The sequence below is a fragment of the Rhagoletis pomonella genome, unplaced genomic scaffold, assembly GCF_013731165.1.
Source record: "Rhagoletis pomonella isolate Grant_MI unplaced genomic scaffold, Rhpom_1.0 Rhpom_scaffold_00008, whole genome shotgun sequence".
Lineage (NCBI taxonomy): Eukaryota > Metazoa > Arthropoda > Insecta > Diptera > Tephritidae > Rhagoletis > Rhagoletis pomonella.
In genome coordinates, this window is record NW_023458562.1 from 20,006,559 (window position 1) to 20,020,324 (window position 13,766).

Here is a 13,766-nt window from a genome sequence, read left to right on the forward strand (position 1 = left end):
CGCACGCTCTACACAGTCACATGTCAGTCTCATGGTAAATGTTATTTTTTGCTAAGGCGAATGCGAATTTTTATGCTACTTCTTTTAGCTGACTTTTAGCGTAGCTGAGGTGAATGCATCTGAGTTGTGTAGTAGGGTGGAAATAGTGGAATGGCTTGTAGGTTTTTTTTACTATTTCCACTGCTGTTGTTTGTAATGAAACAATAACGCACTCAAATGTGTGTATCTGCTAGATACAGATATTTGAAACGAAAACGCAGCGGTTAAATGCTGAATGCTAGGAGGCCATTTTCTTTTCAGAGACCATATTTGTATACGTAGTTTTCTGCACATATTTTATATGAATTAGTACCTACATATGTATGCACATATATACATATATATACAAAAAAAAATTTTCGAAAGTGTTTTAGCTATTTCTACATACATATACACACGAATTTTTTTTAAGGAGTTGAAATTCATTCTCCTTATTTTGCTGCTTCATAACAATTTTTCATTTTGGCATTTCAATAACAAATTGTCTGCTTTTCAACTGGACATTTTGTAAAGAAAATGATAAGTAGGTTTTGTTGTATGTTTAACTCTTTGAACTTCTAAATATTTAGTTCCAACTCCTTCCCAGCTGGTCTTAATCTCGCAGAGGAGGCCTTCCGCTTATTGTGAATCAAGGACAGCAGAGTTGCTGCTTGCACTCTATAAATTCCTCGCCGTCCTTCTTGATTAGCTCAGCTGGCATGCCGACAGCTTAAGCAGGTTGATATTTGCTATTCGTACTTCGTCATGGTCAGGCGGTGGAACCTGGTTTCGGTGGTCATCGACTGGGGCTCGAGTTCACCATCTTGACTAGTTTCAGTGCTCTTACTATTAAAGAGGGTGGAAAAAATGCTCCCTCATTTGTTTGTTTATGGTCACTAGGTCGGTTATCCTTATAAAAATTCCCCTTGGTCTCGAGACCTTCGGCTTTTCTTCTGATTAACCAGAATTTCAGCCCCACTTCTTTATTGCGAAAAATACGTCTCGCTCAAATCCTCTGTTGCCTTAAAGCATAAACAGACGCTTTGATCCGGATCAACTCGGTAATTAACTGCAGTTGATCCGAATTAAGTCCGAGTTAATCCGGATCTCAACGCTGTCGTCTGTTTAAGCTTTTAACCGATCCCATACAGCTCGCATGGTGCTTTTGTTGTATTTTCGAGCTAGCCTGCTTGCATATATCTTTTTTTTTGTAGTTGAGCAGGTACCCGATTCAAGTGGCGAAGATGAAGAGTTTTTTTTTGTGAATGCAGCTTTTCGATATCGATATTTTCTTGTGTTCTGAGTCGCAAATTTTTATAGGCGTTCATGAGTCCTTATTTGCTTTTCCGTTAAATTTATCGATTAATTCAATAATTCAAAAAAATCCAATTAAAAAGAGAGCGCGAACTCTTACCTGCGCTCAACACTATGTATGTATATACGATAAATTAATTCGTCATATGATTCAATGTTTTTGGGTTGTTTAGCGCTGTAGCAATTCGTTAAATCAAAAGAGGGCAACTCAAGTGTTAACAAGTAAGAAAGTCTAAGTTCGGGCGGAGCCGAACATTAAATACCCGGCGCAAGTATTAAATATATGTTTTCCACCTTTCCGAAAGCTACCGCTACATGATAAGCGGGTGTATAAATATTAAGTAAACTAGCATCCTTAAATTTCGAAATATTGAAATTTCAAGCATTTCTGAAATTTACCGTTATATGAAAAGCAGCCGTAATTTTAGTCTGATTTCAATAATTTTCAACGGTTTGCTTTTATGTGGCAAGCACAATAATCATACCGAGTTTGGTACAAATTGCTAGAACTGTTACCGATATACATAAATGTGATCATAAGTGGGCGGTGCCACGCCCATTTTCCAAAATTTTATCATAAACGTATTTCCTGATAAAGAATTGTTGCAACCGTCACTTTTGAATAAATTAGCTTTAATATTTACTGATTTATCGAGGATTTCGTATTTCTCGAAATTACCGTTATATGGGATGTGGGCGTGGTTATTGTCCGATTTGGTATGCTGTACCAGGGTTAACAACTGTGCCAAGTTTGGTAGAAATTGGTGCAGCGGTTTCCAAAATATACACATGTAACTATAAGTGGGCGTGGCTACGCCCATTTTTCAAAAATTTTTAATATTCTTATTTCTTGTCTAAAGGCTAAATGTCAATTTTGAGTGAATTATCTTCAGTAGTTACTGAAATATCGCAGTTTTCGTATTTCTAAAAATTACCGTTATATGGGAGGTAGGCGTGGTTATTGTCCGATTTCGCCCATTTTCAATACCATCCGTCCCACGCCCAATAGAAGTGTACGAAGTTTCGTTAAGATATCTCAATTTTTACTCTAGTTATCGTGTGCACAGACGGACGGACGGACGGACAGACAGTCACCGCTTAAACGATTTCTCTTTTCATTCTGATCATTTATGCATACATTTGTCTATATCTATCTCGATTCGTTTTGCCTGTTACAAACAACCGTTATGTGAACAAAGTTATAATACCCTTGTGCACAAGTGCGCTCGGGTATAAAAAGTGATACACAAAATTTGGGCAAATTATTGAGTTACATGTAGAGAATGATGGTAAAGGAGTTAAAACTAAAGAAACAAGAAAAAGATACTGCATTGAAAGATACACACTTATGTACATATGTACATACATCTGCTTTCCATCATGACAAATTAAATTTAGCTTCCCGTTAAACATCGCTATCGACTGCCTGTTATATGCATGTGACCAATAAAGCAATCGATGTGTTTAACTGACAGTTAAATTTAACCAGACATGGTGGAAATGGCGTTAAATGCTTTTTGTTTGTTGAGTAAATTTTGAGTACTTACTGAACTATAGTTGCGCATACGTCTAGGATACCCAGTTATGCCAAATAGTGTATTGTTATGCGTTTGTATTTATCTAGGGAACCCTCCAATATATATTTAGCTGGTAGAGTTGATGTTTTAGCCATTCAAATTGGGATTTGTACCAACAACTGGCAAAATAAATGTTGTCTCATAAAATGCAACAAATGCAGTTGATATTTCTGTATTATTTTTATTTCCCCAATTTCCCTTTTCCGCCGCTTGATATCTTAATTTAAAACTATTCTACTTGTACTATTAATCCTATTAATTTGATAAATTGCGACTTCCTCTCAAACAAAAAAAAACCAAAAAACAATCGAATCAATATCAATCACCTGCTCATGCATATTCATATCATCATTAACCTTCACCGCCGGTACGACTAAGCGCCGTAACTAGCGCAGCAACTAGTCGCGACAAAATGCGCCACAAAGTCCTTCACACATCCACGTCATCATGGCATCCTGCAGCAGTACTTGTTAAAGTCATTCATCTTATTTGCGCTCATCAGAGTTTCAATGGCGACTTTGCGACAAAATAGCTATGTACATACATATATCTCTAAGCAAACACACTCGCACATAAACTATTCTCATGGCAGTCTGTCGGCCAAATACCGTTTGTCTGCCGTTATCCTTTGTTGACACAAACTGTCACAATTACAAGTTTATTTTACTTCGAAGTGATTTCCTGATATTTTTGCAAGTTTTTTTTATTATTTTTTTTTTGATTTGGCTTTCTTCGGTGATTTTATTCGCTTTTTTGCACAGCGTACACGTGTCGCTGTCATACACTGATTTAAGTGAAATTTATGCTGCTGCGATGGTTGAAGTGACAAAGCGTTTATAAAATCACTCCTGAATTAAATGATATGACGATAGTACTCGTAGTACTTAACGACTGTTAGTGTGAGTTAGTGTTAGCGTACACTCTAAAAAGTGCACGTAAAACTACTACTGAAAAGTGTTTATTTTTCAACCAGAATCTGTTCAAGTATACGCACAAGATGTTCAAGATTTGATTTTGAACATGAGTTGTTTAAAATATACACATGAAATGTTTAAAATTACAAACATTTTGAAAGTAAAAATATATTTTTTACAAATAATAAATACTAGGTGCCATGGGCGCACGAAGGAATATATTTTTGGGGGGAAAGGGTTTACACTTCTAAATATATATCATCAGCAAATACTGAAAATTCGCTCTTTAAAATACATTTATGAAAGTATGAAATAAATAAATAAACTTTTTAAAGTATCATCAATTGCATTTTATTTACATAAAATTTACAAAGAACTCAGACATTTTTAACCGGCATCAAAAAAGGGGAGGTTATCAATTCTTCGGAGTATTTTTACTTCATTTATTTATTCCACCGCATAACTTTGCACCGCGTGAACCGATTGCAATAATTATTTTTTTTACCGGAAAGATGGTACCTTAAGGGTCGTCTCGTAATTTGGTTTAGATCCGATCATTAAATCATGAATAAATTAACGGTTAAAGATGCACTCAACTTTCAAAAGTAATACAAAATTTTACAAAAGAATTTTAATATAAATAAAATATATAATTTCACGAAATTTTTACACTTTTTTATTAATTTTCGTCGATTTCTGGTTTCTCATTTTTTAATAATTCGAATAACGAAAATTTAACTGAACTTGTATTTTTATCATCTAGCTCATTTTGGTTGAACGAATTCGAAGTTAGCAAATTAAATCTTCGAATGCTTATTAAGTACATATCAGTGGTAAACTTTTTTAGGCTGTAAAGTGTAAAAAGCAACAGTAAGTGAGTATGCATTGCATATTTTTAGGACAATGTTTTCATTCGCAGTTAAACTTTAAAGAGCTCTCAAGAAAAAAAGAAAACTTCTTACAAAATGACGCACAAGAAATGGAAAAGAAAATTTTTTCTTTCAAAATTTTTTACATCATAATAAATTTAGCCCCAAAACCCACCCCCTGTGTGCCCTACGTGACAAATTTGATATGTAAAAGTAAACAGACATTGTTTAATTTTGCACACACTAGGAGAGGAAACTGGTTACCTCTCTTTATATGCGTATATTTAAACGAAAATTGTTTAGAGGAAATTTTAAACATTTTATGTGTAAACTGTGAAAATGTGAGCAATAAATGTTTAAAAATCAAAAAACCAATTTGAAATTCGTTCTACGCCCCACATATCGAGCCCTAACCGCCAAAATAACGTAAGCGACACTTTTTTCAAAATTTTCTTTTTGATGCAGAAATGCATCTAGATGCTCTAGGAATATTTCTGTATCAAAAAGAAAATTTTGAAAAAAGTGTCGCTTACGTTATTTTGGCGGTTAGGGCTCGATATGATAAGTAAAAGTATGCAAGCAGTGTTTAAATTTGCATTCATTAAGAGAGGAAACTGGTTACCTATCTTAATATGCGCAAATTTAAACAAAAATTTTTTAGAGTGTAAATCTTTGAAAAGTATGTATATGACAAGTGATTCTATTACGCTGATAAATTACTAAAAATTGCCTTCACTTCGAAGGAAACTTCCGCTTTTATTAAAGAGTATTTTTTGATCGCTAAAAATGAAAAGAGAAACTCCTTGTATGGTATAAATTCGAAGTTTTAATCCAAAGTGCAATGTCTTGAGAAATACTCAGACCCCAAACTCTACAAATAATTTTTGAAGAATTAAATATAGGTCTACAGGCCCACTGTACCAGACCAGATTTGAACTATTGTGCCCCCTGTGCACAAGAATTGCATTAGAGTGTAGTCGTTTAAAAATCTGGCTCTGCGATAAGCTAGTGTTGGGCAGGTGGTAATGGGATGTTCCATTGATTCCTCTTTCACCACAGAATCTGCAAATGTCTGTACTACAGAGGCTAAGTAACCGGTTAGTGCTCCACATAGTGTTTTTAGCTCTTATCTGTTTAGCATGAGCGCAAGTTGAGCTCTTGTGTCACTGAAGCAAGGAACTTCTTTGAGTTATGGTGCCCTCTAACTTGTCCCAATCGCTAGCAGTGCAGGAGTTTGCCCTTTTTTAGCTTGGAAGTCCTGTTGTTCATTACCATCATAGCCCTCATGACCAGGCACCCAGAATTAGGAGACCCTATGCTCTATGGCACTTTATAAGGGTCAACCTATAAATGTCAGCATATTCAGAATTCAGTGGCTTTTGAGTCGACACTTCGTTATATAAAGGCTTTTGCTAACGGTACTCTAACCATCAATATAATCCAAAGGTTCTCACGCTCAAATTTCTAGCATTTTTGTGTGGAAAATTTATGAAAATTGCTTTGATATTTCACTATTATCTAATTGTACTAAATATTCTTTTACCTACCGTTACTTTACTCAAATTTTAATTCGTTTAATTTGAATTGATATTTTCTCTCTACGCTACGCTTGCTAACCTCAAACAAATGACCATTGTCTCTATCACCTTGGCGACAAACTCATAAATTACAGCTGCTTACCAGCGCTGGCCTGCGAATGTGACACTTGCTGCTCAAAACTCTGCCACCAATTCAAGCGACATGTGGCATGTGAAAATCTGCACTTCCGTAGAAGGGTTAAAGTATCGAAAGAAAGTAGGAGTTGGAATTAAATAAAATGGAAAAAATTTAATTGCAAGAATGGATAAAAATGGGAAGGCAAGAAGCATAGGCAGTCCTCTACTGGAAGTTAGAAATAGAGGTTTCTTTTTTATGCTCAAAAATTCAGATGATTTGTGTGAAATGTGGTATTGACTCTTTTATCATATTGAGTGTCTTCTGGTCTTAATTACAACAACACCTACATAAAAAAGAACACGAATTCGTCACCTCTATAAGGCCTTTATATAGAGATATTCTCTATTGTTGTTGTTGACGAACACATTTGGTGTTAATGAGGGCAAATTTGGCTCTTATGTTTATTTCGTATTTCGTTTTGACAACTTCAACGGTAATAATATCGATAAAAGAAAAAAAAAATAGAAGTGAAAGGCTAGCTGCAAATGTCGAGAACGACAACGAAAATAACAATAACCACATCGAAAAATGTATGTTCATACGCAAAATTCATATATACATATCGATAACTACATAATCGTTATCGCAACATCAATGATGCCGATAACAACATCAATGACTGTACCGATAACAATTTCGATAACGAAAACAGCAATGAAAGCCATGTACAGTATATTTTGCTTTGCTGCCTTATGCTTAAGTGCACATTTAAGATACCTACCCCTAAGTGCGCATCTGAGACATTATTTTTAACATTTATAAGGAAACTGCTGCGATAGATGCAATCAACATACCTGCACATTGGCGATACCTGCCATAAAAATTGTGTAACTAGTATCAATTATAAAAGAAAGTATTACGTTTACCTGCACTGGCCCTACAATTAACTAATTTTACAAGCTTTTATTTATTTTGCTCATATCGCAGAACAACGAAAATGGCTATCAATTTATGTAGTTATATAGATAATAAGATACCATTCGAAAAAAATTTCGCTTGCATTATTTTCTACGTGATAAGTGCTTCTCCATTATTTGGTTTCATAGGGATTCGGATACCTTCCTCATTGAAGTAGTAAAGAAAATTCGCCTAAGTGCCTTTTTCGGTTAGGTGCACAAGTTTTTCGTGCAAAGAAGGATGTGCAGCTAAGCAAAATATACTGTATTCGTGAAAGATTTGACAGTATTGGATAAATCTTAGCGAAAAACGTAAAACTTTTGCACACTCAGGTACAAAAACATTAAAAAAATGCTTGCCAAATTTTAAATGACCAAAAAAAGCATCCTGTAGCTGGAGCAATGTTAGAAAATTAAAAAATAAATGAAAGCGCGCTGAGAAATATGAGTAAAGTATGCAGATGAGTGGAAAAAATCTGATAAAAATAAACTATGACCAGTGTTACAAGTTCGCGCGAACCACAGATACATATCCACATATTTGCCGTGAAAACAGAATCACACATCCGTGTAGATGGAATGTAAGTTTTGCTGGGCGTGTGCGTTAGTGTGCACTACAGCAATTGCATATTTTTAATTTGCGCATTTTTCTTAACTTTATCCAGAAAATTGTTACTTTTTTCTGCTTTTACCTTCTGCCTCTTTCTAACATTTCTAGCCGCGGTTTTTTGCTTTTGACCGCACTTGTAATTTTTCAACGTTTTGGTCTCTTTGCTTGCAGCTGCGCTGCTCCTAGTTACTGGAGCTGGAGGTTGAGCGAAGGCGCACAGGTGCCAAACTACAGCGGTGGTAACTCGAGTTGAACATTGATTACAGCTGCTTCGTTGGCGCCTCGGATTCGCCTGGCGGTTAGCGAGTCCACAACTTGGGTGATGTGAAGCTGCGTATAGTTTTGGTCGCCGTCACCGCACATTTTTCACAATTGGCAAACTAATGTGCATAGAGCGAAAGGAAATAAATAGAAGAGTGTACTTGTATACTTAATTGAAACTGCACTAAAAACAAGTTTGAAAAAATTGTTTTTTTCTTTCTTATATTTACTTAAACTATTTCATTAATTTTATGGCTAATGCCACCCGAATTTAAAAATATTTGCAGCAAATGTTCTCTAAATCCGCGCTTGGCTACCAAATCTTTTCTTCGCGTAAATATAGAGAATTTGTACATATTTATTTACGTACATAAGTACATATGTATGCCTGTTATTGTTTATTCTTGTAGCAAAAATACAATCTTTTAGTGAATTATTGCTGCTAGAAAAAATATATTGCATGTTATGTCGCACATTTGCGTACACAAAAAAAAATCTCATATTGCAAGTAACCGAGACTTGTCCTTTCACATCTTCATACATGCACTCACATGCCAACTTCGCGTTATAGGATACATTTTTTGTTAGTTATAGCGTACTTTTTTGTTTTTGTTTTTGTTTGTTATCCAGCAAAAGGTTACGAAATGTTGGAAAATTAATTTTAATTTGACAGTGGAAATTTTTTCTGGACAAAAAACGTATGCTTATACATTTATACTTTTCAAAACAAATGTATTATATTTACATTCATAGTACATACATATGTATGTATGTATGTATTATTTGTATTTTACTTTTTACATTTTTTCAGCATGCTCGTTAGTCACTTGAGAACGGTGACGGCGAAGAAAAGGCGAGCTATGAGTGGAATATTTGAGTTGGTCGCAAATAAAGTTGATATTTTTTCAGCTAAAATTCTAATTAGTGGATTTTTTTTTTGCAAATATAGAAATGAAATATACAAAATATCTACTAAAAAATCGCAAGCATCTTTAAGAGTGAAAAGCGATAAGCTGTTATGGTTCCAATTCGCCAAGCGGTACTTTCGAAGGTCGCATGCACCTCTTTTCCCTCGCCAAGTCTTCTGGCCATGAAAGATAAAATCCTAGAAAATGTAAAGCCCACATAAGTGGTCTGTAGCTTTAGCCACCGCGCCATAGGGAGCATTGTGCCAACATACATAGGATCAAAAAGTACTCAAGAGAAAGCATTGAAAAATTGTTTCTATACAAGGTTTTCCTCTCGGAGCTATTGGAAAGAGAACCTAGTCTTGGATCGGTATTCCGAAAGGTCTCTAATCGGTACTTCTCTTAACCTAACTGCAGCAGCTTTTTGCTCTGTTAAATCAGGCAGCGCTTGATTGTGATAAACCTGCATCAAGGATAGTGATGGCAACGTGTAGGCATACCCTAAATCAGGGTCCACGAAAAGTTATCTAGTCTCGATACTAAAGTACAAACATGTTGGCTTGACTTTAACTATCAATGTAGGCAGATAATACACTATGTAGTCAAAAAAATTGAAGGACCGAAAAATCACAAATTTTACGATGATTTCTGTATTTCGATGAAAAATGGTAAAAGTTACACTTTGAAAGAAGCATTTTGAAGCTATGAAATTATAATTTTCACATTTCTTGGCTGCAAATTTTAAGGAACTACGGTTCGCTCAGATATTGCGAAAAATAATTATACAATTTTAATTTTTTTTTTTTGGCCACGACCTAAAAGTTTTTTTTTTTTGTTAAGCCGGCAGACGTGAGCTGTAGATATGAGCTTTACAACGGCATGGACATAGTGCAGCGGCTCCGCAGGCTTGGCCATGTCGTTCGAATGGACACCGATGCTCCAGCTCTGAATATATTCCACTCGGAACCCTCTGGAGGAAGCTTAGGAGGAGGGAGGCCCCCACTGAGATAGAAAGATCCATGCCACTCAAAATATCAAGTACTCCTCATAAAAGAGCGTTCTGTTCCTTTCTCTCAGAGAGAGTTTTACTTTCTCAAAATAAAATTGTCAATAGCCGTCATCGATTCGCCACCTCGCTGCTTGCTATGTTTGAGTTCTGGTCGCTAAACGAAAAATATTGCATAAATACAAAGATGGACGATAGCGAGTTTCATTGAGTTCGTTCGTTTCGCCACTCGCTAAATCACTAAACTGTCTTAATTGTTATTTATTAATATCTTTCAAGCAACCGATATTTGTAATTTGTTCCCAATTCATTTAGACTGAACAAATTCCCTGATCAACCGGAATAATTTTAGATTTTTATTTTTCAAATCACCATAAGTGTCTAAATACATACATATATGTAACCAAAAAAACGTTCGTGTATTCAAAATTGACTCGCAAAAGTCAATTTAACATCAACACTGTAATGCGTCCTCATTACCTCGCCCCCTCCCACCGAGCCACTTGCACTTCCCTTCATTCCATGCACATTGAATAGCGTACAATTTTTGAACATTTACGTTCATTATCCTTTTGATTAATGAAAAAAAAACATACAAAGTTTTCGCCAATAAGACGAAAAAATGCAGCAAACATCAAATTTATGCTGATGATATCCTTTGGCAATGGTAATCAAACGTGAAAAAGTGAGCAAATGAACTCTGAGCGGCGACCAACGCGTCAAATGATAAATCGAAATAAGCGGTGCAAAAATTAAAAAAAACCAACGGATGAACATGCACACAGCCAAACAAAAGCCCAGCAGCAATAACAACTACAACAACATACACATGCTCAAACGTATGAAAGGCGAACGCAGGCGAAAGGACGAAAGGCGAACACATCATTTAGACGCAATTTTTTTTTGGTGGGAAGACACTAGCACAATGCAGACTTTATGGGCGGCATAGAGTAGGCATTGCTGTTGTTGTCTTTTTAGTTAATTTTTGGCAAAAATACACAAAAATAAGTTGCTGCTACTGATGACAGCGCATTTGCAGCTGATGAGGACATTGATGGCGTTGGTGATGGCCAGTGGTGACGCCAGCATTGAAACACCGACCATCAAACACGCAGGCGGCGTACTATAATGGAAAGTTAATGCATATATATAGATGAGTGTGAATGTGTGTGTATGCGTGTGTAGATTTGAGCACTGGTCAACGCCACAAAACGCGACAAACAAAGAAGTCACAAAATGAACAACCAAAATCAACGAATTAAAAACACAAAACCTAAAAAAAAAATAATCGCCGAAAATTTCAACTGCGTTTGGCGGAGCAGGAAGCGGGAAGTAGATATGGTTGCGGGTGAGGGTGAGGGTGCGGTTGACTGCTAACCACCAATGCTGGCAGCGAGGCTGAGTACTGCTGTAGGCAGTATTTTCTTTTGCTGGCAATGGATGGGTGGGTGAGCGAGCGCTGGCGATGAGCTCGAGGTACATACATTGCGCTAGCTGTTGGCGAAAATTTGGCATTTTATAACGACCAGAAATGGCAAAAACTGTGAAAATCCGTTAGAAAAGGGAAGGGTGATGAGTATGTGAAAGAGGAACATGTGAACAAATTAAAAAAAAATTTAGACTAACAACAGTGACCGCGAGCAGGCATAGTAAGTACGTACGTACATACGTGCTCAAGAGTGTGAGTACGCCGCTCAGTTTTGTATGTACGTAGGATGGTTGCTCGATGGCAGGTCTCGAGAGTAGAGAAGAAAAGCTTGTGGACTTTTTGGGGTTAGCATAAAATGCGGCTCGAATAAACGTCGTGGCAATGGTGTTGATGACGACGACGCATAATAACCATTCATCAGCGGCATAGACAGGTGAGCAGCGCCACAGCCGACAATAAACAAACAAGTCAACACACGCCAAAAAAGTAAAGGAGACAAGCGGAGGAGCAGAAAGAGTATAAAGAGCGACGCGCACTGTAGCGGAGTATGGGGGAATACATAGTAGAAAGGCAGTAAAATATTCTTCTATACTCGCGTCTCCAGTACATTCTGCATTTTTGTGTTTTTGTTTTTTGTTTTAATGTAACGCGAATTTTATATTTGGCGCGCACAAATTCACATTAATTTAGCACTACACCGCCATCGCACCCCCTTCCCTCGAGTAACAAACTCACTGCCTAACACTTGGCGTTGCAGCGGGCGCAAAATAGCGCCGAAAAGTAGGCAAGCACATATGTGCGCGCATGCAAATAAATATTTATGCAACATGAAGATACACATTTTTAAGTTTCTTTTTAGGCGCATAAGCAAATAAAACCAAGTCGCCGTGGAGGCTTTTGAATGTGACTGAATGAATATGCGATTGTCTGTCTGGCTGTGTATGTGGAGAGTGGAAAGAAGGATGGCACTTGCACGGCATGGAAAGTACAGAAGTACTGTGTGCCTCTGGCTCTGCCTCTGCCCGCCGGCGCCTTACTTGTGCTGCTCTTTTGAACTGTGGAGTGAACATTTTATTTCCAAAAATATTTCGACACGGCTTTGTCTGGCTGTGTATTTTGTAAGCGTCAAGCATTTAAGTTAAACGCAATGCCAGCCGGTAGTCAATGCGCGTAAATCGAATGCTCACCCCCCCTCATCGCGTAAGAACTAAACGTTGGGTGTGGAGGGAGTATTGCAAGCAGTCGAGGATTGCTTTATGTAGCTTCGACTTTTTTTGTAGAGAGCAAGCGATTCTATTACTTGTTAAGCATTTTTGGTGGGATCTCAATAACAACTTTGTGAGTTTTATTCAGTTTCTCGAGTGTTGTGTTGTTCAATGGAATCTTCTTCAGTGTAAATACTAGTTATTGCTCTGATAGTAGTTATGCTGTAAACTCTTTTATAATTGTTAAATGAAAGCGAATGTTCTTTTTATGTGGGCGCAGTCTCAGAAATATTAAAGTTATAAATATTACGGTTTTCATTCATCCGCTAGAGAGAAATGGGTATTCTACAATTTCATTCGGCCCTTTTTAGGCCAACCCAACTAGCTAGATTTGGACTGCGTTTAGTTCCATTATTTAAGACAAAAATATAGGTAAAAACGTCTGAATCTATTTCAATAAAATTTGGCATACAGACCGGTTATAACCTGAATTAACATGTAGTACATTTTTGAATAGTGTTGCCACCTTTTTCAAAAGTTAAAATCAAATAATTAATAAGTTAAATAAAATATAAGAACAATGTGGGTGTTATTCAAATATCTACATATATTCTTTTAGCGGTTGCCATTAGGGTGACTGACTCGGGTTTGCCAAACCGGTTTAACCGTTTTTTTTTTTTTGTTGTGGTTTTTTCGAAATCTTGGTTTCCGAGTAAGCCGATTTTCACCTAGTTTATTTATATAACAGTCTAAACTTTTATTTTATTAAAAATGGTAATAGAACATTTATATTGATTTGTTATCTGAATACTGGCCAATTTTTCACTTCAGGAAATTACTTTAACAAATTAAAGGAAAGCCGAACGAAAATGTTTGCCCTTTTTCGAACAACTCGAAAGCCGGTTTTCGAAAAAAACAAATAATCGAACACTCTAGCTGCCACCTTTGCAAAAAGTTAAAACAAATTTTATTAATAAGTTAAACTAAAAATTTAATGTATATGTATGTATGTATCAAACAGGAGGAATATAAAAAAGCTGTGT